The following is a 22,401-nucleotide window of genomic DNA, read 5'->3' on the forward strand; positions in this document are numbered from 1 at the left end:
CTCAGATATGGCACCAGCTTGCTGGCTCTGTGAGGGGAAGGTTTAGCACAGGGACAACAGCTTCTGCTCACCTTGATGGGAGACACCTCACTTCCTCCCTGTATACCACTGGTGCATTTCAAGCTAGTACCCGGTGCTGGAGCTCAGAGGGAGTGAGTCTGAGTAGGAGAGTCCATGTGTGTGTTCTTTAAGATGAACTGCTTGGGGCTCCAGTGATTTCTTCCACTGACTCAATCCCCAGTGTTTTTTGCAGCTAGAAGTTGTGGGGACTTATTTTCCTGGCACTGGAACCCTGGGCTGTGGTCCCTGGTGTGGGGCTTGGACTCCTCGCTCCTGAGATATCCCTCCCAAATTTTTGTCCCCCACAGGTGGGTGCGTGACCAGTCTGTTCTACATCTGCGCCCCTCCTACCAGTCTGGGTGGGTGTGGTTTCTTTAATTCTGCAGTTGGCAGACTTCAACTCAATTTCATAGTTTTCTGACTTACATTCCACTTGATTCCTGGCAGTTCTGAGTGATGGCTGTTTTATATTTTTCATTGTAATTTTGATGTTGTTGTGTGAAGAGGCAAGCCCTATCTGCCTATGCCACCATCTTTGGGTCAAAAGCACAACTCTAAGTAATTCTTATTTCTCATTTTAGACAAATAACTTTTTAAAGAACTTGAAAAAATATTATTTAACCATTGATATAATTATTTTTGAAAACACAAAAACTGCAGAAGATATGAACCAGAGGCATGGAAACAAAGGTCAGACTGACAGTGGCCACAGGGGAGGGGTGAGGTGGGCAAGGGTCAAGTCAAAGAACTAGTATAAATGACCCATGGACATGGACAACAGGGCAGGGATTGACTGTGGGAGAAGGGATGGGCGGGACAGGGGAGAGCAACACAAGAAAAATGGGACAACTGTAATAGAACAACAATTTAAAAAAATAAATTTAAAAATAACTTGAAAAGTATTATTTAACCATTGATATAGTTATTTTTGAAAACATACAAATGGTGGAAGAACTGAAAATGAGTCAATATCCTAATTTTCATAAGGAAAATAATGAAATTTCTGCAGACAGTTTAGAGCAAATAAATTTAATAATCATCTTAAGCAAGATTCTGTTATGAATTAGTCACAGGGTAGTATGTAAGCTTTTAGAAGTCAACATTATGAGGTTATTTGTAATCATAAGGAACAATCTGAATCTGACACACCCATTTCCTGTTTTGATAAGCTTATGAGACTGGTGGCAACTACAGATGTTTGAATCCCATCAAAGCCGTTGGCAACGACTCTCACAATATAAAAACTGGCTGTATGATAGGATAAGTGGCATTGATATGTATCTGATGTTCAATCAAACTTGGTGTTTGTTGAACAGATTCTTTTCTCCTTGCAGATTTTGATGATATGTCTAAAGAGATGACGCCTCAGGGTCTGATCTCAAATTTGTCCTTTGCAACATTTTAATGACTCTAATTAAGAATATATTTGATAAGTGTCACCTGTAATTAAAAAAAAAAACTAATAAAAATAATAGATTGGATGACGATACTGCTCATCATTTTTGTAAGTGGCAGAAATCTAGGATCAATAGCCAGTAAAATAGATAATAGTCTTAGAATTCAGGATCTCAGTGGGTGAGATTTGTGGTTTAAATTGACCTCACCAAGGCATCAAATAGCTCAAGAATAGAATTGCAGAGGTGCGTTTTGTAGTGTAAGCTGTGTTAACCTGGCCATAGCAGAGTGGGGTGGGGAAGGGTGAGGTGAGAGGAGTACATACAGTTCCAGGACAATGGATCATGAGAACAACAGTCTGTTTACTCTGATTACTGGAACTCTAGACCCATGCAAATCCCTTCCCCTGGGTAGCACCCTGGGTGGATTCCCCTTCTTCCAGGGACTAATAAAGTTCTCCTCAACAGCTGGCTCTGATCGAGCATTGCTGCTTTGTGGCCTATGCCCCTACTGGTTGCTGCTGTCACTGCCACTCCTGCCTGGACAGTCCCAGCAGCTCCTCTCCTGCACTGCCTGCCACCTTATGGCACCCAGTTTGTGGGAAGAAATCTTCTGCCACCAGAATTAACAAGTACTCAATTTCCACAGTACCATGAAGAATAATGATCTTCAAATATAAAAACTGTTTTCCTCCTGAGGAAGAGTTTCTACTCCAGTGAACAGAAATGGAGGTTAGAGGAATCTGCAGCTTTGTATCTGCTTTGCCAGTCTCTTCGTGGCACCCAAAATGTTGACATTGGAGTGCACGGAGCTCTTATCATGGATACACTCATCATCAAAAGACATTCATGAGTTCACAGCTCACTAATTTGTATCTCCTGTCCATACTCTCCCCTGAGGTTTATTTCCTTCTTAGTATTTGCCAGTATAGTATACTTAGCATATGTCATTACACAACCTGGCATAGTATATATCTTTTATTCATTTAGTCTTTGCACTCTGATGAGAGCAAGACTTTGTATCCCCAATACACAGGACAGTGCCTGGTACATAGTAGTAGATGCTTAATAAATATTTGATAGGTGAGTGAATTAATGACACTTTTAGTTTAATAAGAAGAACTTCCTAAACACAGAAGTTTTCAAAAATGGAAAGAACTTCCCCCAAAGGCATTGAGTTCCCTATGACTAGAGATAACTTCTAGTCAGGGTTATTGGGCAATATGTTCAACTACTAATTGGAAGCAAGGAGGAAACCAGAAGAGAGTCATTTGCCTGAAATGAGACTATTATATATATATATATACCTGGCTGGTTTGGCTCAGTGGATTGAGCGTCGGCCTGCGAGCTAAGTGTCGCTGGTTCGATCTTCCAGTCAGGGCACATCAGAGAAGGAAAACTCTACTCCAAAAAACCTCCGCTGCCTTGCGGCATACCTCTTCAGGGGAAAGGCTAAGGGAGTAAAGCCCGACAGAAAATCCAGAGCCGGAGTCCCTAAGGCGATTTGACATTGTAGTCAACACCGGCAACTCCTGCGGCGCACCTGAAACCAAGCTGTATTGACTCCGTCTTTCCCTTGGACCCTTCAGCTGCGAAGAGAGGGGGGGTCTGCTGCATGGGCAACAGCAGACCCTCCATATCACCCTGCCCAGGCTCTGTAGCTTCAGCTTCACTGGAGAGGACACTCCAGCGTCATCGCAAGATGTCGATTCAACACGGGAGGAGACAGATACCGTGTCACTCCCGAGTCGGACTGCACAACCATTCTCGGCGGTGCAGATAGACTCTTAAGAAGCTACACCATCGTCTCTCGAGACGGACGGCTGCCGACGACGACGATATATATATATAAATGGAGTTGGATTTTTCATAAGCACAACTGATTTCTATCTCCATTCCTTAGTTCTCTTCCCATATTTGTGATACCTCTCTCTACCCTACTCTCACTTTCTTCCTCTATCTTCGTCTCTCTTTTCTACCTTCCTCTCACTCTCCCCTCCTCACTCTTTCACACGCACATGCATATACCACACACATCTTTAAGTAGCCTGGATGCTGCTACCTGGAGTCCTCATTCCTTTTGTCCCTTGAGCTCTCAATGGTCTTGAGCCCAGGTTTCATGGCCTAGGGTGCCCCAGATTTCTATGAATCTCTGGAAATTTATGTGGTCTCATGATCCCCTTTGCCTCAAGAATTCTACATCTACACATGCCAGCTCTGTCCAAGCAGTATCAACCTACATGTGAAATCCAGCCTTTTCAGCATTTTCCACCAATCAAAGTAGATAGACTTTACAGAATCACTGGGGTTCATTACATCACCTACTGCTCAGAATGGCTTGGACATTTCTATCAAGTCCTGTGCAGACTCCCTTCTTCTAGTCTGGCATCCAGGCTCTTTCTCCTATCGCCTCCTTCTTCTCCCCTCCCTTCTTTTCACTTCTCTTACTCTCCCTTCTCTCTCATTCCTCACTTCTCCCCTCAACGTTCGCCTTTTCTCATCTTTCCCCTCACACCGAAGAGCATCAGTTCCTATTCTCTGTAAAACACTAATCAAATCAACACCCATTTTCTGGTATCCACCATTTACTGAACATTTACTTATGTAAGTGTCCTTGTTTCAAACAAACTGATGTCCTACCTAGGAAGAGCTGTGGTGTAAAGCGTCTATATGATTATTATACCAGCAACATATTTTGAGCTCTTGCTATATGCCAGACCTTAATAATGTTTCTTGTTTACCCTTTAGCCTGTACTGACACCATGGAAACTAGTGCTGAAATTAATCCATAAGTGAATTCTTGTTTTAAAAATTAGACATCAAAGAAACCTGATCATTTAATTTTCTAGGTAAACAGGAATTGACTTACTATTCTTATAAATGGGAATAAAACCAATGCCCTCCTCCCTCGTGTGTAGTGCACAGCACTACTGAAAGTGATTTGGAAACAAAAGCACAGGCACTCTGAACAGTGATAAGGGAAAAATGCTTTATTAGGGGAAGAGTATAAATCAATAGTAAGACGCAGGGAAAGGCAAGGGATAGTTTCAGGGGCATTACATCACCAACCAAGCCATCAGCATCTGAAGTCACAGAGCAACGTGCTGGGGAGTCCCTGGGGTGGTGGTCCTTTGGAGCCTTGGTGGGAACACTAGGGGTCCTGGGCACTTCATCCACTCCATGGGTGAGGCTTCAGACGACTGCTCCCTGCTCCCTAGCTTATATAGATTTTACTAACAATAATTATATGAAGATAATTGCTCTCAGTATGACAATAAACGCCTAGTGAGTCCTTGGCCACTGGGAACTGGCCAGATTCCCAGAGTACACAAGCCACCCTCACCCCTTTCTAGTGTTCAAGGTCCATACAGTCTTGTTTTTCTGGGATGCTTATATAATAGCTCTTGGCACTCTTCCATTCTGGGGTCGTATCCGAAACCATGTCCCTAGTTCACTTCTAGGTCTTAGTAGTACATCATGTGAACCATCTTTTCTTAAAAAGAGGTGCTTATTATCATTTCTGATCATAACATCAATATGTACACACTCCTAAAATAAGATGCAGACAGTTAGGGTAGTTTTTATGAAAACTAATATTTTTGAGTAGTTGTTATGTCCTCAACACAGTTCTAAGTGTTTTACATATATTACTATAAAGCATCATTGCCTCTATTTGCCACTAATGAATCTGAGAGGTACAGGGAAGTTACAGTCTCATGATCAAACAACCAGAAAATAATAACAAAGAATTATGCCACCTGGAGATGATCATCATTCCAGTGAGTTTTTAAAAAGACTTTATTTATTTATTTATTTATTTATAGAGCATGGTGAAGGGAGGGAGAAAAAGAAGAAGAGAAATATTGATGTGAGACAGAAACATCAATTGGCTGTCTTTCCCATGTGCCTTGACCGGGAACTGAACCTATAACCCAGGCATGTGCCCTGACTGGGAATCAAACCAGTGACCTTTTGCTTTGCAGGATGATGCTCAACCAACTGAGCAACACCAGTAAAGCCTTCACCATCATTTTTATGATCATACAGTGTTCCACTATGTGGAGATGCCATAATATAGCCATTATATAGTATTTTTTTAATGTTGAGATAAACATCTTATTTACTCATTTTTCTGTTCATTTATCTGATATTTTACCCTTGTACAAATTTCAAAAATTGTCATTGAGCCCAAGAGTACAAATCAGGTTACTTTAATATATTTGAGAGACTAAGAGATAATTTTTTGTATGCACTTCTTTATATTACTTTTCTAGATTGAATGTTAATAACAAAATTTATGATTTGGTGTTCTCCCATTAGAGCAAAAATAGACCTTTATATGCTGTCTCTTCAAATCAAACTACTATCAGTTGATTTTTCAAAAATAAACATGTAAACATATTTTTTTGTAGGCTCACTGGGCTTCTTTACATACATTGGTCACACTTGACCAGTGAACATGTGGTAAGAAAGCAAAACGAGGCCATGGTGATTCAGGTTTGCTGAAGCTTTTTTTTAAATTAAAAAACATAAACATAATTCATAGTTTCATGGTGTTTTTACTTTTCTTTTGTTAATATAGCCTCAAAGATTATGAAACTTCAAAGAAGAAACTAAAATATTTTTAAGTCAATTCAGAGCATAATTTCATCATAAATATGAAACCATGAATTGTAGTTTAGTTTTTATAAAAGATCAAGGCATTTCAGGAAATTTAGGCTGTTTTTAATGGTAAATTTTTACATCTCAGATTTTTAAACAGCTACTTAAACTATAATTGTCTTTTTATATAGATTCCAGCTCAGCATTATGCTGACTTATATTTGGACAGAAATGCTAATAAGTTAGTATTGCACTAATTCACATCCATCTGACAACAAGAATAGAAGATGTGACATTGCATGCTTAGTAACAAAAGAAAGAAAATGCGGCCCCATCAGGACTGCACCCTCCTGTTTCTCCCAACAGCATTCCCTGCACTGGACCATACGACGGGTCTGTCCTTGCATTATGGTGAGGCAGTTTAAAACACCACTATGAAGACTTACTTCTCCATGTGGTTCAGAAATCTGGACATAATTAATCTGACATTTCCCTTGTAAGTGAAATCTTCTTAAATTTATTTTAGTTGCTTAGTACATTAAAAATGTTGTAGAGGGTTTTATTGTCCTGAGAACTGGATCTAAGAGTATAGGAGGTCCACGACCAGGAGTGGATTTGAGTGTAAGAAAGCTTTAAACTGCCTCTTGCTGTGTCCTGTCTGTTTCCAGAATGTTCCTCACCACCAGAAGCTCAGGTAACCTCTCTCACTCTTCTTGACACAACAGGGAAGGCTGCGAGAGGTACCACAGGACACATGAGAAGTTCATCTAAGGTTGGCTCGAAACCACTCTTCATAGCAGAGAACATCGTGGCTACATATCTTGGAGGGAATTGTGGGATCTGCCCCTTCCTTCTGTGAAGGCAGTGTTTATAGAAAGAATAGTTGTTGCTACACAGAGGTTGTTCACTTTTTATTACTGGTATCTTTCTCTGCATCTACAACTCATATATTCACCTATCAATGCAACAATATTTACTTAGGGGTTGCAGGGACGGATGAGGGATGAGGAAGGATGCAGCCATGAACAGGGACAGGCAAAGTGCTGCTCTTGGGGAGCTTATACTGTGGTTGGGGAGACAGACAATGCACAAAAAAATGAGTAGCAGATGTGCTCTGAAAGAAAAGAGAGCAGGATGGTGATTATTCTAGAGAATTAGCTAAGGATATCTGATATTTGCACTAGACTTGAATAAGAGAGTGGGCCATGTGGGGAGGTCTAGGGACTGGGGCTGCACAGGGCGAGAGCAGGTGGAGAGGCCTCGGGTGGGGGTGGAGGGAGCCCAGGGCTCTGGAGGAACAAGAAGACTGTGTGTGGAGTGCAGCCAGGGCTGAGTGAGCTTGCTGAGCACAGGTTAGGGGGGTGAGCAAGAAAGGTCATGAAAAGATGGATGTTTACATTTAAAATTTTATTCATAACTCATTTTTATAATGAGACATACTACATTAGCAAATATTATACAACAATCTCCAAAAAAAAACCTTTGATGACTATAAATTTGCAACAATCTAGATCAAATAAATGACAAACACCACACTGTAAGTAAACTGTCATTAAATTAATTCTATAAATATACTCAGGATTTAGCTTCCCTCCAAACCAAGGCATCTTCTGGATAATGTCATTAATTCATCCAACAAGTACGTTTTGAGCACATACAAAACACTCAGCACTTTGCTAGTTGCCGGGAACATGGTATACGGAGTGTGAAACATGAGACAAAGAATGACAATAAATAAATAATCGAAATAAATATGGGCTTGCACACTGTGGTGAGCGTTGTGGACAGACGAAATGAAAGAAGAGATTAAGAGGGACGTTTCTTGGGCCCTCATCAGTGTGCTCTCTGACAAAGTTGCTTGTGAGCTGAGACCTAAGGGAGGACTAAGGCACCATTGGAGGCAGGATGCTAGGAAGAATAACGTGTGCTGAGCGCTGGAGGGTGAAAGACCTACGTATATCTGAGGAAGTGCGGTTGAGTGTCGTGAGTGAGGGGAGAGGAGCAGTAGACTAGGCTGGGTAGGGTTTCTTAGGCTCAGCTCCGTTGGCTTTTCGGGCTAGGTCATTTCTAGTTGTTAGGCTGGCCTGTGCACTGTAGGATGCTTAGCAGCATCCCTGGCCTCTGCCCACTAGATACCAGTCACACTCTCTACTCACGATGGTGACAAACTCCAGAAATTGCCAAACGTCCCCTGGGGTGGAGGGGGCATGTAGCATCACCCCTGGTTGAGAAGAACTGGGCTAGGGCCTCAGGCGGGGCCTTGGAGGCCACAGTAAGTAAAGTGCCTGCACTCTATTTCAGTGGGAAGCCATGTAAAGTTCCAAATAGAAGAATTATGTGATTCCAGTTACACTTTGTGCTACCTTTGAACATTTCCTTCCAAGGTTATCAAATGACCATGGTCACTATCACTTTAACTAGAATCTGCCAATTCCAGTTTATCCTCAATTTATGCTTGTCTGCATCCTTATCTCATCCTAGGTCCATGACCTGGAGTAACTTCTGCCGATTCAGACAGCAGCTGCCACTGGCCTTGCCTAAGCAGGCTGCTTGGGAGGAACGTGGACTGAAACACACTTTACTCATCTGTAAAGTGGAAATAGTACCCATCTCACAGGGCTGCTGAGAATAACAAAACAAGTGTCTGGCATAGTGTCTGGGCATAGTGGCACTCTGTAAATCTTAGAAGGAAGTAGAACGAAATACCTCTTGTGACAGACATGGAGGCGTGCCCCTCAGATCACATTTCAGAAAAAATCTTGCTGCTCAGCTGCCAAGAGTGTGGTTAGCTGACAGCCTCCAGCTGTTACTGCTTTCAGCCTCCGTGATACGTTAGCAGAGGTCATTCTTTTCCTTGGAGAGCATGAACATTTCTGGATTTCTCTGCCAAATTGCAGAACTCCTGTAACGGACACTTTTATTCCAGCGTCCCCTGGTGGTTGGCCACAGAGCGTCAGATCTGCACTGTGGTCTGATACTCTCCCATCCAATACTGCTTCCCCAGTCCCTTTGATTTTTTCATAGACATTGCTTTCCAATAAGCCTCTTGCACTCCTAACTCAGACTCTGCATCTGCTTCCCAGATAACAGGTGAGGTTGGGAGACGCACCTCCCTAACTATTTGCTGCCTGGAACTTTCTCCTTCTATGCCTCCAAATTTCCCTTCATCCTTCCAGTCCCACCTCCAATGTCACTTTCCTTGCAGAGTTTTTGGGAAACTCTTATAGTTACTACTCCTTTCTCTGTGATGCTACAAAATTTTGCTTATACCTCTGTTACAGGGAAGGGAGAGGGAACTAGTATTTATCTTACCGAGGGCAGGGAACTGAACGCTATTTTCACAGTAGACTGGGAGGTAGGCATTAGCATCTGTATTTCGAAGATAAAGGTTCAGTACTGCAGTGATCTGTATTCCAGAATAATTTTTCACTTTTGTTTGACCAAAGACCTCCTATTTATTTTCACTATATGATAATGCTTTTCCTGTATTTTATTGTATCTTATCTGATTGCACTTCTAATTTTTGAGAGTGGAAATGCCCTATTAGTTTTTATAGACAAATATAGAGCCCGGTTCTATGTAATATTATGTAGTAAATGTTTAAGAAATGAAAGAATGATGGCTAGATTGGACTTGTGCTACTTCTATGTAAAAAGGTGCATTTTGAATAATTGTTAAAATACATGGGAATGCGAGTGACACAGAATCAGATGTAGCAGAGCTGGTCTGGTGCTGTTAAATGCTGGATTAGATAAAGTAAAAACTCCTAAGTTCCATGGAGGCCATGGGAAAAAGTCAGGTCAGCTGGGCCCGAGGACGAATGGAAAAACAGATCACGCTTAAGGACCAAAATGTCAGAGCTGGTTGATTTTCAGAAAACTTCTCCAGGAGTGAAAAAGCAAATAGGACTGCCTCGCTGGACTTCCTGGGTCAGCTAGGACAGAACAGGAAATGGGGTAACTGCAGTGGTGGAGGTGTGAAGTCACTGCTACAGAAAATTCTGGTGGCTTTTTTCTTTTAATAAACCAGTAGCTCAGTGTGTTATCTTCATTTTTGGCTCCCACATTTGAGACATCTGAACTAAATTAATTGCTGAGGGCTACACCACCACTTGTGGGGCTTAGGTCTTGGCAGCCCACATTGAACTGAAAATTTGGGAGTTCGAACAGCTGAGATCTATGATTACTTACAAGGGAAAAAATCCTGTAATTCTCTAACCTGTAGCATTTAGGAGGTGGGTGGGAATGAAGGGGCAGCCATGAGAGGACTGGATGAGGGAGGTTAATAGCATTCGTGGTTGATGTGATGATCCTGCTGAGACTCTTTTGATCCTGTGAAGATTTGTAGCCCAGATCTAGGTAAACATTGCCCCCTAGTGGCAAATCACTCGAACTAACCATCTATCCACCGTCCATCCATTCAATATTTATAAAGTGTCTACTATGTGACAAGTACAACTTACAGCAGGGAACAAGAGAGACTCTAAGTCTAAGCGCTGGTAAGGCACACATTCTAATGGGGCCAGACAAACCCCGACCCCCACGGTAGTAGTATAGTCCTCAGCAATTGGTTCAGTTCAGATATCTCAAACTCGGAAGCCAAATATAAAGATAATACAGTACACTGAACTACTAGTTCACTTTTTTTTGAGGGAAAGTTTTTTTTTTAATAGAGAAAATATAGATACATTGCATGTTAGGTGAAGGAACTTCTTAATGAGCCAAGTTGAAAGTTCATTTTGTATGCTATTTTTAACTACTTTTTACTATCTCAAGTACTTTTCCTCAATTCTTGAATGTGCTTAAGTGGTTTTCTTAGGTTATTGAACATCATGGGGAAAATATAATAAGCTTCAACTTCAAAGGTAAACATTTTATTATTCATGAACATGAGATTTTAAAAGCTTCAATTCTTATAATAGTCTGACTCCATTTTGGATGTTTGACTGCAGACAGCTCTCAAGCCCCACCACTTACCTTTCCTTCTGCCTCACATCTAGGCAAGCTGATAGAAAAGTGCTTCCTCCTCTGGCACTGAAGGAAAGTTCAAACCACGTAAGCCCTGGTCCACTTCCTGACCACAATAAAAGCAGAGTCAGTTTTCTTTCCCTGCCCTCCCAAGCCATTCTTGGACCTGCTTGGCAGCTGCCATGTTTCCCCCCAGCAACCCTCATTATGTGCTTAACAAACATTTCCAAACAATCTTGCTAAGAAAATAAAAGTCAGGAGGCATCGTGCTCCCTGATTTCAAAAACACTAACTCAAAAAGATACATGTACCCATGTTTATTGCTGCATTATTTACAATAGGCAAGGTATGGAAACAACCTAAGCGTCTGTCGACGGATGAATGAATAAAGAACATGTGGTATATATACAGTGGCATATTGCTCAGCCATTAAAAAGTGGAATCACCATTTGCAACAACATGGCAACAAGGATATTATAGTAAGTGAAATAAGTCAGACAGGGAAAGACAAATACTACATGATCTCACTTACATGTGGAATCTTAAAAAAAAACTGAACTCACAGATACAAAGAACAGATTGGTGGTTGCCAGAGGTGAGGGGGGGGGGGCAAAATAGGTAAAGGGGGTCAAAAGGTAAAACTTCTCATTATAAACACATAAGTTACAGGAATGTAATGTACAGCAAGGTGACTATAGTTACTAATAGTGTATTGTATATTTGAATGTTGCTAAGAGAATAGATCTTAGAAGTTCTCATGATAAGAAAAAACTATTTGTAACTGTGTGTGGTGACAGATGTCAATGAGGCTTATTGTGGTGATCATTTCACAATGCATACAAATATCATATTATTGTATTGTATACCAGGACCTAATATAATGCTATATGTCAATCATACCTCAATAAAATTTTTCCTTAATTATATTTTATTATGCTATTACAGTTTTCCTAATTTTACCCCCCTACTCCCCTACCCCCTTGCCATCCAGTACGCTCCACTCCCTCAAGCAATCCCCACACCATTGTTCATGTCCATGGGTCATGCGTATAAGTCCTTTGGCCACTCCATTTCCTATACTGTATTTACATCCCCATGGTTATTCTGTAACTACCTATTTGTACTTCTTAATCCTCTCACCTCTTCACTCATTCCCCCGCATCCCCTTCCTTGTGACAACCATGAAAACACTCTCTGTATCCATGATACTGTCTTTGTTCTTCTTCTTTACTTGTTTTTAGATTCGACTGTTGACAGGTATGTGTTTATTGCCATTTTATTGTTTATAGTTTTGATCTTTTTCTTTTTTTTCTTTTTTTCAGATTTAATGTGTTTTATTGATTAAAATATTACATTTGTGCCAATTTCCCTTCCCTCTGCTCCCCTCCACCCGGTGGCCCCCCTCCCTCCAGTTGTCCCCCCCTTTTAGATTATGTCCATTAGTTGTGCATACAGTTCCTCCCAACCTCTCTCCGTCTATTCCATTCCCTCCTACCTTGATCCCCAATTCCTATATCATCTCCCTCCCTTTCCCCATTCCCCCTCCCTGTTGACCTCCCCCCAATATGCTTCCCGTACCCACAGTTCCTTTTCCACTCTCATTGCCTATTTAGTTTGCCTTTGTTTCATCTCCCTAGCTTCTGTTTTTTTAAACCAGTCCCTTTAACATCTCATATAACAGTGGTTTGGATCTAATGAACTCTTTCAGTTTTATTTTGTCCTGGAAACACTTTCTCTGTCCTTCTATTCTGAATGACAATTTCGCTGGATAGAGTATTCGTGGTTGTAGGTTTTGGATTTTCATTACTTTGAATATTTCTTGCCAGTCTCTTCTTGCCTGTAGGGTTTCCCTTGAGAAGTCAGCTGATAGTCTAATTGGGACCCCTTTGTACATAATTCTTTTCTTCTCTCTTGCTGCTTTTAAGATTCTCTCTTTATCTTTAATTTTTGACATTTTGATTATAATGTGTCTTGGAGTGGTTCTCCCTGGGTCCAGTCTCTTGGGAACTCTCCTTGCTTCCTGGACCTGCAAGTCTATTCCCTTCCCCAAGTCTGGGAAGTTCTCCTTTATTATATTTTCACTCAATTTTTCAAGTTCTAGTTCATCTTCCTCATTCTCTGGCAAACCAATGATTCTTATGTTGGGCCTTTTATAGCTGTCCCAGAGGTTTCTGATCCTCTCATTGTTGCTTGCCATTTCCTCTCGCTGCATTGGTTGACTGCTTGTTCCTTCTCCATATTCCAGTTTGTTGAAATGAACTCTGGATTTTTTCTCACCTTCTATCTCGTATGCGGTTTTGTTCCTTTCGTTATGAAATTTTTTCGCTTCTTTCTTATCTTTTTCCTGCTCTTTTGTGAATTCTGTAAGCCACCTGATAACAATGGCCCAGAACTGAGCCTCTGACAGGTTTCTTATCTGTTCATCTGTCAGGTTCTCTATCTGCTGTCTGGTGAGTTGTGTCACCGGGATTTCTATAGTTGTCTGCCTCATTTTGACAGATGCGTTTTGTTTTCTTGGGCCGGCTGTCGGGGGCAGTGCCTGTGTACTCGTAATGACCCAGCGACCGGCGGGCGCCGTTTGGCGTCACAAATCAGCGACCGGCGCCTGCCTGTCCGCGACCTATTTCGCAGCCCTGTGGTGCTTTCTTTGGGGGTGGGGGTCCAAGATGGATTCACACAGTTATTCAGCTAGGAGACCGGGATCCGTCCTCCCGTCCCCCTGGGCCTCACTGTTCAAGGCGATGCGGCGGCCGCTCTCCCCAGCGCTGGGGTCGCGCACTGCCAGAGGCTTGCGCAGCCGGGATTCCTCGCCGCCCGCCGCTCCGGGTGCGACCGCAAACAGCACTGCCCTCTTTAACTCTTACCTGCCCAAATGGCACCGCTGGTTTATAACTTTATATGTTGGACTTCCGTGTAGTTTTATTTTCTGGAATTTCTAGTTATCCTTTGTTTTGAAGTAGTTGTATTCCTCTCTAGTTGTAGAGGGAGACCTAGCGTGTCCGTCTAAGCCTCCATCTTGGCCGGAAGTGATCTTCTTTTTCTTAAATATGTCCCTTTAACATTTCATATAATAATGCTTTGGTGATAAAGAACTCCTTTAGTTTTTTCTCATCTGGGAAGTTCTTTATCTGTCCTTTGAGTCTAAAGGATAGCCAAGAACAATCTTGGCTGCAGGTCCCTGCTTTTTGTGACTTTGAGTATTTCTTTCTAATCCCTTCTAGCCTGCAAGGTTTCTTTTGAGAAATCAGCTGATAGTCTTAAGGGAATTCTCCTGAAGGTAACTAACTGCTTTTACAATTTTCTCTTTATCTTTAACCTTTGGCATTTTAATTATGATATGTCTTGGAGTGAGTCTCTTTGCAACCATCTTGTTTGGGACTCTGTGCTTCCTGGACTTGCATGTCTATTTCCTTCACCAAATTAGGAAAGTTTTCTTTCATCATTTTTTTTCTAATAGATGTCCGGTTTCTTGCTTTTTTTCTTCTCCTTCTGGCACTCCTATGATGCAAATATTGGAATGCTTGAAGTTGTCCCAGAGACTACTTACACTATCCACGTTTCCTTGTATTCTTTTTTCAGTTTGTTGTTCTGATTGATTGTTTTTTGCTTCCTTATGTTCCAAATCATGGGTTTCATTCTTGGCTTCATCCATTCTACTATTGTTTCCCTGTAAATTGTTCTTTATTTCAATTAGTGTATCCGTTGTTTCTGACTGGATATTTTTTATTCTGTTGAGATCCTCACTAAGTTCCTTGAGCATCCTTATAAATAGTGTTTTGATTGCTTATCTCCATTTTCTTTAGTTCTTTTCCTGGAGCTTTGATCTGTTCTTTCATTTGGGCCATGTATCTTTGTCTTCTCATTTTTGCAGCTTCCCTGTGTTTGTTTCTATATATTAGGTAGAGCTGCTTTGACTCCTTGTCTTATTACTGTGGCCTAATATAGTAGTTGTCCTATAAGTTCCAGTGGCACAGCCTCCCCTATCACCCAAGCTGGGTGCTTGAGGTGTGCCCTACACGTCGGCTGAGTACACCCTCCTCTTGTAGTTGAGCCTTGGTTGCTGTTGGCAGGTCAATGGGAGGGTTTTACCCAGACCAGTCAACTGCAAGGACTGGCTGTGACCACTGACCACCAACCTCCACCCTCCATGGAGAATCAGCTGTGCAGGGGAAGGGTGGTGGTACTCTGACATGGTCTGTAGCTGTCTTCTGGGTGTGCAGGCTCTTGGGTTTCCTGGGTGGTGCAGCCAAGGTCAGCTCCCACCAGTGTTTTGCCTGAGGCCACCCTGCCGGAGTTATGAAGCAATCTGAGATGGCTGCTACTTGTGTTGGGTTTAGAGATTCCCAGGGGAAGCCAAGCTGTCAATCTAGGCTGGCTGCTGCTAGGGTGGGGCCTGGGGCCACTTAGCAAGAGATATTGGAGATAAGGGCTGGAGGTTTACTGAGGCTGATTGTTGCTTTTCGATAGTATTTAGGAAGTTGTGATGCATGAGCATAGACCAGCTGTCCACATCTTGGGTGGGCCCATAATTTTGGTGGGACAGAATCTCTGGAGATCTCCAGGGTGGGGCAAACAGTGTTAGCTGGGTTGATGGAATCTCAGATATGTCATTCACCTGCCAGCTCTGTGAGGGAAGGATTCCAAAAAGGAACAATGACCTCTGCCCACCTTTCTGTCTGAAAGAAAGCAGTCTCCTAGCTCCTGCCTTGATGCCAGACACTTCAGTTCCTCTCCCTATGCCACTGAAGCCTTTCAAGTTACTACCCTAGTGCTGAGTAATGTTGTGTGTGGGTTTTTAAAGAGGAACTGCTTGGGACGCCAGAAGTTTCTTCCATCGACTCAATCCCCATTAGGTTTTGTAGCCAGAAGTTATGGGGACTTATCTTTCTGGCATTAGAATCCTGAGCTGGGGGGCCTGGTGTGGGGCTGGGACTCCTCACTCCCAAGATAGCCCTCGCAAATTTTTATGCACCACGGGTGAATGTGGGACCAGCCCATTCCGTGTCTCTGTCCCTCCTACCAGTCTGAATGAATGTGGTGTCTTTAATTCTGTAGCTGTCAGACTTCCATTCAACTCAATTTCTGACAGTTCTGAGTGATGGTTGTTCTATATTTTAGTTGTAATTATGATGTGATTGTGTGAGGAGGTGAGCCATGTTTACCTATGCTGCCATCTTGACCAGAAGTCTCCAAAATTGTTTTAATAAAATAAAAATAAAAGCTACTTCATGATAGCAAATTAAATAAAAACTTTTCATATCATTTTGGTGCAGACATGGCATAAAAATTCTACACACCCAAACCACATTTGGAGGTAAAGGAAGGTTCCATCCTACCTCTATGTGGTAGCCACAACAATCCAACTTTTTGAAATATGAAAACATATTATACATGATTATAATTAAACACTAATAAGCATAATCTACAGATTATATATTATAATCTATATAAAAACATCCATTAAAGGTCAAGTAGCAAAGCACAATGTTTTAAAAGGTTGGAAGATGCCTTTGACAAAATGATTTGCACCTTTATTCACAGAATCTAAAGAACATTTTTAAAATCTAAATATTTTTTAAAAAGGGAAATACCGTTAGATAGACCAGGTAGCCCTGACTATCACATGTAAACCTGAGAAATACATTCTGAAGAACACTAGTTGATTAACTAGAATCCCCATTCTTCACCTCTGCGCATGCCAGTATTTTCTCAGACACTTTAGATCTTCCCCTCCCCACACTCCCTGAGTCCAGAAGGTATATGTTGCTAAAACAAAAAATTATCTTTATTTGTATTTTACTAAAAATACTACCAACAGCCCTAGCATGTGTGGCTTGGTTGGGCATCGTCCTTCAAACCAAAAGGTTGCCAAACAGTTGGAGCACATTCTTGGGTTGCAGGTTCAGTCACAGTTGGGGTGCATACAGAAGGCAGCCAATTGATGTTTCTCTCCCTCTCTTTCTCCCTCCCTTCCCTTCTCTCTAAATGAATAAATAAGTTTTAAAAATACTACTAACAAGTATCATTATGTTAAGTGATATTAATAAATGAAAATGCAGTGACAAATATTTTTTCAAACACACGTGTTAAGAAAGAAAATACCTTGTGTGGCTTTTCTCCTTTAATTCCTTGGTTACAAATAGAGAGACTGTCAAACCATCACTTTGGTATAGATTTTTACTACAAAATTTAGTCACTTCAACTTCCATTCGGTTATGGATTTTCAAGCCAAATAAGAGACAGTAAGTAGAAATCCCAGGCTCCATGCCAGTTTCACTAGCATCTACCCTGGCTTTTTTAGCTCCATCTTCCCAGAGTTCAGAAAAACCAAAGGCTTGATACTTAAAGGTGCACTGACACTCTTAAGAGGGGTTGGTTCTATTGGCACGTGTTAATGCGCCAATGTTTACCCATAAAAGGAAAATTGCTTTAAAATCAGATTTGTGTTATTTGTGATTTTAAGATCAGAAAATTGTATAGAAAACATGAAATCTGTAATTTGTATACTTTCTTTTGCTTAGCACCCTGAGACTTCAGTATTTTATCAGGTACGATTCTTGGTGTTTCAGAAAATGACAAAACCCTGAAGCAAAATGAGTTGTAAGAGTCTGAGTTTGCCCTTGGAAAAAGAAGCTGAACAAGAAGCATCAACAAGGTTCAGCACCGACAACCTGCTCCTTACACCTGTAGTTCAAAATTCCAAATTTTTAGAAAAGAGGATTTGAGAGATCGGGGTCTGTTTCATCCATAGACCAATCCGCGATGGCCTCAGGGCAGTCCTACAGCACTGCCCATAGGGGCAAGACCTACAGAGGGCGGACCGATTTCGATCAGAGAGCACTCAGCCCCAAAAGGCACCTGCCTACATGTGAATTTCAACTAATTTTGCTAAATTCCTTCACACAGTACATATGAATATATCTCTGAAGTCCAACAGCTAGTTTTCCCGAGGTTTAATCCCGAGGATTAACTCAGTTATAGAACTAAATGCCTGTGATATGTGTGTGAAAACAAACATAAACAAGCATAACAAAAAAGGCAGAAGAGGTATTTCCTTTCATAGTATAACTTCCAAGAAGAGTTTTGTGATGTGTGTGTAGTTTCTTATCCACTTCTCAGTAAAACAATCTATTTTCCTGATATGACAGCCTATGCCAGCACTTTATGTCCATAGTCTTTAATTAACACAACTCTTTGTAGTGTATTGAATAGTATCCTCAAAAAAAGTCATGTCCACCTGGAACTTCAGAATATGACCTTATCTGGAAATAGGGTCTTTGCAGGGGCAGTTAAGGTAAGGGCCGAGATGAATCATAGTGAATTACGGTGGGCCCTAACTCCAATGACAGCACCCTTTACAAGACAAAGAGCAAGACATACACGGACACAGGGAAGACAAGGCCGAGTTTGGAGCACTGGGCCTACAAACCAAGGAGGGCCAAGGATTGCCTGTGATGAGGTTCACAGCACACTTCTCCAAAATACGGCCCCTTGCACAGAATGGATACTTTAAGCAGAATGAGTTTGAGAAAACAAACAGGACCTGCCCCATGCCCCACCCTTCTGCCCTGAAGCAGGTCGTAAAACTCTCATGTGAGAACTGACTTCCCTATACTCAGAGGAAAGGGACACCAGGAATCCAAACAAGCAGGCCTTGCTAAGCTCCCCCCAGTTCACTACACATACCTCCTCCTCCTCCTCCTCCCCGGCCCAATTTTATCTTTCCACTCTCCATCAAACCTGACAGAAAATGCACAAGTTTAACCATTTCTTCAGGTCTTTATTTCCTCATAATGGTTCCTGTATCACATAAAACTTGTGTTAAATAAATGTGTATGCTTCCCTCTAATTAATCCTTCTTTGTCTGTTTAACTTCAGACCCAGCCACAGACCCTACAAGGGTCAATAAAAATGTTTTCTTCCCCTCATCCATAAGCTAGGAGGGAAGCAAGACACTGCTTCCCCCTCAGAGCGTCCAGCAAGGCAACAGCCCTGCTGACACTTTGATGTCAGACTTCTGGCCTCCTGACCTGCCAGAGATCATATTTAGTTCTTCTGAGCCATCCAGTTTGGGGTACTTCATTAGGTCAACTCTGGAGAGCATACACTCTGCAAGGCAGATATCATTAAGTCATCTGCCCAAAGGTACGCAGCTGCCATGTTCGGGTAGGGACCACTGGTTACCTACCTGAAATCCATTCTACTTTTTCCTTACCAGCCGAGAAAAGTTGTATTTGGCTTGGTAAGTTGTCTGTCCTAAATACTACATTTCCCAGCCTAGGCATGGTCAGTGAAAGAGAAGCAGAAGTCGCTGGGAAGACTCTTTAGAGCAAAGTGGATTTTTCCTCCTGGGGGCATCATGGATATCATGACTGGAGCCCCCGCAGCCAGGAGAACGTGGGGAGGGAAACGGCACAAGGAGGGCGGAGCAAACTGATGGAAGGAGCTTAGGTCCCTGATGGCTATAGAGTTACCATATCAACCCTGGATCTCTTTATCACATGAGAATAATAAAAATAACCTTGCTTTGTTTATATCACTGGTATCTAGGTGAAATCTAGCCCAAAGTACTACTGCTTCTAGGTACCAGAACTAGGATTTGAATCTAAACATACATTCATTCTATTACCTCACTTGCTTTCCCGCTGGAGGATATAGAAAGTCTGGGAACAAGCCCTGATTCTGCCACTGATGCCTAGAACAATACATACTCAGCAATATATATGACAACATATATGAGTCATATGCTATTCTAGGCCCTGGGATACAATAAAACAGACAAAAATCCAAGGGAGTTTATATTCTAATAAGAGGTGACATATAATGTTTTAAAAAATATGTCACGTAGGGTATATTAGGTAGTGATAAGTGCTATTAAACAAAGTAACAGCAAAGTTGTCTAGGGAGTGCTAGGGAAAAGGGTTTTGGTTTTTGTTAGGGTGGGCAGGGAAGCCCCAGCCAGGAAGGTGGCATCTTAGCCAACACCTGGAGGAGGAAAAGATTAAGGCGATGGCAGTTAAAAAAATATTAATACTTTTCCTTCCACCCTGTATGTTCTTCTAGGCTAGGCTAATAACCAAATTAACAGAGACAGATTAACAGGAGAAAACCAAAATTTAATACATGCACATGAGGAGCTCACATAGGCATGATAAATCCATGAAAATTCCAAAGATAGCGAGGCAACATTGGGTATATAAGATCTTTGGGGGCAATGGGGAAAGGGGGCCTTAGATTTCAGAAATGAGAATGCATTATTTACAGGTGGTTCAGGAAGAGTGGAACCACAGGGCAGGGAGATCCTTGCATAGCAAGCTCAGATACAATGGGTCACAGGGGGTATCTAGCTAACAGGCTTTGAGGAAGCCCTCTTCTTAACCATACTTAATTCAAATTAGGCTAAGGCAGCATCCTTAAGATCTCCCACCTGGAGCAGGTTTCTCTGCCTGAATATCCTGGGTGGAAAAGGAGCACAGGGTCAAAAGTTATATCTGATTCTTATTTCTTAATAGATAGTTTGAAATTAATATCCCAAAAAGGCATCTTCAGGGTGGCAAAATTTTGGTCCCTTCAAGATCTACAGTTGACAAGTGGAAGGCTTTCCCGCAGAAGAAACAGCAAGCTCCATTTTCCAATCTAAAATGAGACAACTGGACACAAGGATCCCAAACATTCCGTAGACGTGCCATGAGCACTGTGGGAGCATGTCCAGTCAAAGAACTGGCTATACCCTTGCTCGAAAATACCTCCCACTGCAGGGAGGTCCCAACTCAAAACTCCTAGGCAAGGATGTCTTTTAACCCAGTGGATGATTATAGGTGTACTGTAAAAGAGAAAGGAGTGGCGAGAGATTGTTCTGAGATCAAATAAGCTTTAGGAACGGGCTAAAAAATGGTAAACAGGATTTACGGACTGCAGCACTTCTCAGATCCTTTAATATGTCAGAGTAGACCACGATTACCTGGAGGTGAGTCTGGCATGCACACCCTGCATGCACGGAAGCCTTTTTTAATGCAGAGCACCTGGTGAGATCATTACATAGGAACACTGTGAGAACTAATACTCTACATGAGGGGCTGGCCAACCTTTTCTGACAAGGACAAAATAGTACATTTTTAGGCTCTGTAGCCAAAAGGTCTGTTGCAACTATTTGATTCTGCCATTCAGTCTTGAAAGCTGGCACAGACAATATGTAAGTGGATGGGCATGGTTGTGTTCTAAAAAACTTTGTTTATGGAGACTGAAATATAAATCTTATGCAATTTTTATGTGTCATAAAATATTATTCTTCTTTTGATTTTTATTTTGTTTTAACCATTTAAAAATATAAAAAGCCCTCTTAACTCACTGGCCATGTGAAAACAGGAAGTGGGCTGGCTTTGACCGGCAGGCAATATACACTTTGCCAACCTTTGCTTTAGAGAGATGTATTATTATCCTACTTTTCTCTTAATTGGCACTTTTTAAAAAATGCATGCTAATGATATACTACTTAAAGACACAGTGTCGGTGCTTGATAAAAAAATAAAATTAAAATAAATAAAATAAGGTTGTTGCAAATCACATTCCCAAAATGCATTTGAGGAAGAAGGTTGTTCAGAAGAAAGCCACATTTTAGACATAGCTCTTTTATAATTACTTCTTGATAGAAAAATGGAGTTTAACTCTGCACTTATATTCTAATTCTACATTGATAACAAAACCACAGAAAAAAATTAGCATATATTTTTCTAGTATTGGTTTTTATTTTCCTCTGTGTAATTTCAAAAAATCTAATTATCATTCCTTCTCTAGAAGTCACTCAATAAATGCATTTTGAGGGGGGTGGGCAGGGTAGGGGAGAGCAAAGGGGTAAGAATGGGGACAACTGTAATTGAACAACAATAAAACATAAATAAATACTTTTTGAATGAATGCATTCTCCCTTCCAATAAAAGGGAAGCATTTGTTGGGAACAGAAAGAGGCTTTGCTGGGGCAATGGGCGCACGATGCAGTGTGCAGAGGATGTTCTACTGAGCTATACACTTGAAGCCTGTATGGTTTTGCAAACCAATCTTAAAAAAGGAGCGGGGAGCATTCGCATTCTGCCTAGCGTTAGCCAAAATTGTAATAAAACTTATCTTGAACTTTTTCCTCCATATGTGGTATGTCTACTTCCTATCACTATTGTTTTTAAACCAGCCTTACCCTTCCCTTCTCCAGACCCCAATACTTTCACGCTCCTTTCTCTTCCAACTTTTGTTAACACCAATGCTCAGTATAAATAAGACTCTTAACCTGAACCAAAGCCTAAGCACTTGATTCTGGTCCTTGTTTTCTTATCACCCATCACTTATCACTGTAAACATTGAGGGAATTACTGTGTGTTGCCTTAGCA

Source organism: Furipterus horrens, unplaced genomic scaffold (assembly GCF_987537825.1).
Source record: "Furipterus horrens unplaced genomic scaffold, mFurHor1.1.pri manual_scaffold_2, whole genome shotgun sequence".
In the NCBI taxonomy this organism is placed as follows: domain Eukaryota; kingdom Metazoa; phylum Chordata; class Mammalia; order Chiroptera; family Furipteridae; genus Furipterus; species Furipterus horrens.